Source organism: Musca vetustissima, unplaced genomic scaffold, assembly GCF_032173495.1.
Source record: "Musca vetustissima isolate MV318-11 ecotype Yass unplaced genomic scaffold, APGP_CSIRO_Mvet_v1 utg37051, whole genome shotgun sequence".
Classification (NCBI taxonomy): Eukaryota; Metazoa; Arthropoda; class Insecta; order Diptera; family Muscidae; genus Musca; species Musca vetustissima.
In genome coordinates, this window is record NW_026875517.1 from 23,241 (window position 1) to 29,050 (window position 5,810).

The following is a 5,810-nucleotide window of genomic DNA, read 5'->3' on the forward strand; positions in this document are numbered from 1 at the left end:
CTAGTAGCAGGCATTAGGAAGTTTCCCCTAAAAATTGCAAAAAATCACACTGGTTTATAACTGTAATATCTTCTATACATCTTCTATAATCTCAAAGGCCTTTTAGTGTATATGCTTTCACTTATAAATTCTATACTTATAGATCTACTAAATCAAGATGACTTCTATAATTTTTTAATAACTGTCTTCTACACGTCTTCCAAAAAATATAAGATTATGTGTAGGTAGTTTAAATCTATAAGAACTTCTATAGACATTCTGAAGCAGTATTTTGTTTTTGCAAAATAGTCAGGTTGAATCCCAGTTTGTTGTTTTTATAAAAAACAACTATTTATTAGTGGCGAATGTATGGCATTGTTTGCCGAGGAGTAAGGCAGCGAAGACTATAGTTTCGGATCACGACACTGATCCTCATCAGTTCCCTTAGTTTTGTTTCTGAAGCAGTTTTAACGCCAAAAGACACATAGACGTCTTCCAAAGCCAGAAAATATAGGACTTCTAATGATAGAGGACATAATATATCTAGAATAAAAAACTTTTTTTATGCTTCACAGCTAGAAGAATTGTTGTAGTTTGCCTAAATCTAGAAGATCTTATGTGCATGTAGGCGTTCTTCTATAGGTCGCCCACGGGTCATCTATAACTTGAATACCATCCACAGGTCTCTTATAGCTTTAATATCCTCCATAAGTACGCTATAGATCTTGTATAGCAAAAAGATCTCTATACCACTGTTTTCTCTACAGAACTGTTATTATATTTGATACGGAAGGTATCTGAAAAACATTATACAAGTCTCCTTTAGACATCTTCCAAATGTGTCCCTATAAAAGACAGAAATGAATTAATTATAAGATTTTTTAAAGCTAGAATAATTGTTTAGGATCTGTTTTGATCTTCCAATGTAGAAGACCTTCTTTAAACGTCCTAAAGTTAAAAGGAGGTTTTCAATAACCAGAAAGCTTTCTGTAGACCTCCTATAGCTAGAATACCTTATATAGGTCTCCTATTGCCACAATAACTTCTATAGTTCTCCTTTATCTTGAAGATTTCTTGTAGGATTTCTATTGTGCCATTTGCGTTTCTTAGTGGCCTACTAAACATAGAGGAACTTCTTCAGAAATAATATAATTAGGACAATTTATATAAAAGAACTTATATAATATTTTCAGGCCTATATTACCTTCCTATTGGTAGTAGACCTTCGACTACTCTTCTTTAGATAACATATCTTCAAATGAGAGGTCTACTGCAGACAGAATATATTCTACAATCATTCCAAGATAAAAACCCTTCTATCCATAGGGAGTAGACTATCCCATAGTGGAAACAGGGGCGAGTTAAAATGAGTCTGTATAGATGACCAGAAATGAGTCACTATAGACAACCGAAAATGAGTCATTATAGAAGACAGAACTGGAAGGGGACGTTGCTCTCACCAGTCTACACTTTTTGATTCCTTACAATTTTACTATCGCGCAAACATTTTATTTCGATTAGTGCAAAGAATTTTATCTGAAATCGATCTCGGTGCCTTAAAATTTCGACACAAGTGGCGGTCAATTCTGAGTGTTGTACCACAAAACAATTTGAAAGATACATTTGGCGACATCATTGTAGACTCAGATATATGTAGTTGATGATCCATTTTGTAGTGTTGTACTTCTTTGCAAAATAGTCCATCATTTCCCCAAATATTTACGACATAACGACATATAGTTAGATCGATTAGGTTAATTAAGATATTACAATCTGTAGACTAAGATATGGGTCTAGAACCAATATATAGTGGAGTAATAACGATTGGGCCCACATATACTTATGCCTATACTATAATATACTAATATTTTCAGAATATAGTTGTGTAGGATATAAAAATATTTGTGAATTAGGTTTTTTATATCGCGTAGTCTGACCTCTCAGACTTTTTTGTTCTATCTGAAATAATCTTCATAGGCCTCACAGAGCCTAATCGAGAAAAAACAACTAAGGCTAACTATTTACAATTTAATGTATAGAACTCGTTAACAAGTTGTCGGCAACTGTCCGACTGTCTGTCGGACAGTTGCCTGTATCTACAACGAAAGCATCAATTTTCCAATAGATTTTCAGCCAAGGAAAAACAGACACACAACAACAAAGATATATCTTCTACTTTCATTCAAGAACAAACGACAATTGTGGAAACATGTCTAGAAACCTTGAAAGAAAACTCCAATACAAAACAGGAACAGAAAAAAAAAATCAACAACTTGAAAAAGAGAAGAACAAACGCGCCATATAAAATTCTTCCATTTTAAGACAACTTTTCCAAGCGCTCGCTCAAATGTTTTCTTTCGAAATACAAAGAAAACGAAAACCAAACAAACGATGTTTTTTACCGACCAACTACAAAGACAAGGGCTGCCTAACAAAACTACTGGGCACCTTGAACATCGAAGATGAACATAAATAACAAAGAAAAGCTTAGATAACTGTTTTGCTGTGACTTCAGTACTGGGAAGAGAGGAGTGATTGAAAAACCGGAAAATCAGTTAGATGAAGACGATGCTCATATGATGCCTTTCAAGCATAGCGTGGATTTCAAGGCGTGGATTTTTTAAAGAATATTTTTAAGCATTATATGAGGCGTAGATTTTTTAAAGAATATTTTTTTAAGCATTATATGAGGCGTAGATTTTTTAAAGAATATATTTTTTAAACATTATATGAGGCGTAGATTTTTAAAGAATATTTTTTCAAGCATTATATGAGGCGTAGATTTTTTAAAGAATATTTTTTCAAGCATTATATGAGGCGTAGATTTTTTAAAGAATATTTTTTTAAGCATTATATGAGGCGTAGATTTTTTAAAGAATATTTTTAGATTTTTTAAAGAATATTTTTAAGAGGTCATCAAAGAGGCGTAGATTTTTTAAAGAATATTTTTAAGAGGTCATCAAAGAGGCGTAGATTTTTTAAAGAATATTTTTTTAAGCATTATATGAGGCGTAGATTTTTTAAAGAATATTTTTTAAGCATTATATGAGGTGTAGATTTTTTAAAGAATATTGGTCCTAGACCCAGCATTATTGGTCCTAGACCCACCTTTAAGTATACCGATCGTCATATCTCGACTAGCTGAGTCGATCTAGACATGTGTGTCCGTCCGTCCTTCCGTCCGTCCGTCTGTCCATTATAATTTGTAAACACGATACAGGCCACAGTTATGGACCATCCTTCACGAAATTTTGCATGTAAGATGAGTTCTGGCCAAAGAAGACCCCTATTGTTTTTGGTAATGATCCGTCAATATTTAGGGGATGAAATGGAACAAATACTTGATTTTTGTCGGTTCTTGCCCCGAACATAGCGAAATTTTACATAGAGAAGGGGATCGGACCAAAGAATAAGCATGTGCCTGTTTTGATAAAGATCGGTCATTACTTAGCGGGTCAAATGGACCTTGACTTTTGAGTGAAAAATTACGAAATTTTAATTCTGGGGCGTATATACTTGCTCCTGAAGGCCTTATACCCGAGAAGTTGATAGTATATCCAAGAAGAGTTGTTGACCTTCAAATTGATACCAATTATATGACAGTATGTACTCTGGTGTGGGAGTTATACGTAATTCGGTTTGGGTTTTTGTGCATAGTATTAATATTACTTCATTAGAGGACGGAAATGTCGATTTCATTCAGGGGGTGCAATGAACCGAAAACTTTAATTTTTGTCAGATTTTCTAATCGCTCTAGAGGCAATTATTATATTCAGAACATCACATATTTTACAAGTGAAGGGGATCTGACCAAATACTTAGAGCGGCTGTTTAGATGATGATCGGTCAATATTCCTAAGGGTCAAATCAACGAAAACCTAAAGTGACCAATTATTTTATTTTATGGCGTAAAAATTCACTTCAAGAAAATAAATTTGGAAAATATGCCAGGCTTAGAAAGTGGTGTTGTTGATCTATAATTGGTAAAAAGTGTGCAAATATCACGAATAATTGCCCACGGCCAGAATATACAGCCGTAGAAAGTTTGCTTTTCGTGGTAGTTGTGTAGGGTATCATATGGTCGGCCCCGTCTGACTATACTGCTCCGCTCACTGGTTTAAAGAATATTTTTCAAAGGCTCTAAAAATATTATTAAAAAAATCCGCCCTTCTAACAGTCCTTAAAAATACTCTGAAAAGACCCATTACATTCTTTATCTATCCCCTGGCATGTAAACGTTTAAACGTCCTTGACTCTACTTAATTTCCCCTGTGTAAATATTTATTATTTATTTATGTATAATTATGGATTATGTCACAAAATTTTCACACCCTAAAAAAGAAGAAAGAAAAAAAAAATCACAAAACACCAACACTAATTATCATTATCCTCTTTTGTTATTTTATATTCATTAATATTGTTGTGGGAACCTTTTTCAGTTTTTGTTTTGTTTTTGGTTATGGGTGTGTGAGTGTGGTAGACGCACACACACATTTTAATGATAAAGAGTAATTTTAATAATTAGCCAAGAGTTGTAGCCAAACAAAGCACACACATACATATACGCCCCGAAAAAAATACAACTTGATGACTTTATTATGAAGCCATTTATATTTAATATCTAATTAATTTGTCATTATTTTATTAGCAATTGTTTTATATACGCAATTTAATTAATGATGTTGTTCTTCTTTTGGCATTTTTTCTTTCCTTCTCTTTTTTGGGGCAAAATTAAGGAGATTAATTATTGGTGCTTTTTTGACCTTAAGATTTTTTGCTGGAGGAATTGTTGTATTAAATTCCCAAATTTAATTCCCAGGTCTTCTACACAAACATGATATTGATCATAGTCTGGAATTTTTTTATAAAAAGGTGAACTGAATTGAAGATTGATAGTGTTCTTGATTTTGGTCTGTTTTCAATTATAAATTTTTATTTCGCTTGAAAAAAAAATAGAAAGTTTAGTAGGTCGTTCTGTACATTCACACCTATTTTTATGAGCAGTACCCCTATTTCCATTTCGTTGAAAAATTAGAAAGTCTGTATAAAAAATTATCTATATTTTTATTACCCAAATAAAAAGAATTTAATATTAATTAATAACTGTTTAAAAATTTCCTTCACATTCACAATTTTATGGCTTTTTTTCAAATTATCTAACCACGTCATTTAACCTGGACTACCTTTAAGGCGGTTGGTTGACTACATTTTGTTGTAGATCAAATAAAATTTTGTTTACTCTTTAAAAGGGCATATGTATGTGCGAGTGTGTGTGTATCTCTTCTTATATTTATTGGAAAACCACAAAATGAAGACAATTTACTTACCTCCCCCAACCCATCTCCCCCCACCCTGCTTGACTTATGTGGTGACAGTTTAGATATCAGGCCAGGTTTCTTATTTTATTAACCATAAACACACCCTTAAAAGTTCTTAACGCCAAAGAAACCCAAAGCTTTTTCCAATGAACCACAAACCAACTGTGGAAAATATTTATAGGAATTGAAATGCTAGCATACCGCTTTGAGTTCATCTGTTGCCACAATACCACCCCTCTCTCTCCTCTCCATTCATAGGGTGATAAGAAAACCACAATGTAAAGTGAAATTCAACAACACAACACTCCGCAGTCATTTAGCTAACCGACAAACAAAACCCATTTATTGCTCAGTCCCACCAGATGTGCCCCCACCATAGGAAAGGTATACTGGCTTTCCGTCATAGGTAATGTAAATGGAGAAAACTTGAAAAAGAAGCGGTCCATTAAGCAAACATAATAACAACAACAAAAGAAACAAACAAAAAACAAACTTATGGAACGAAAAACACCT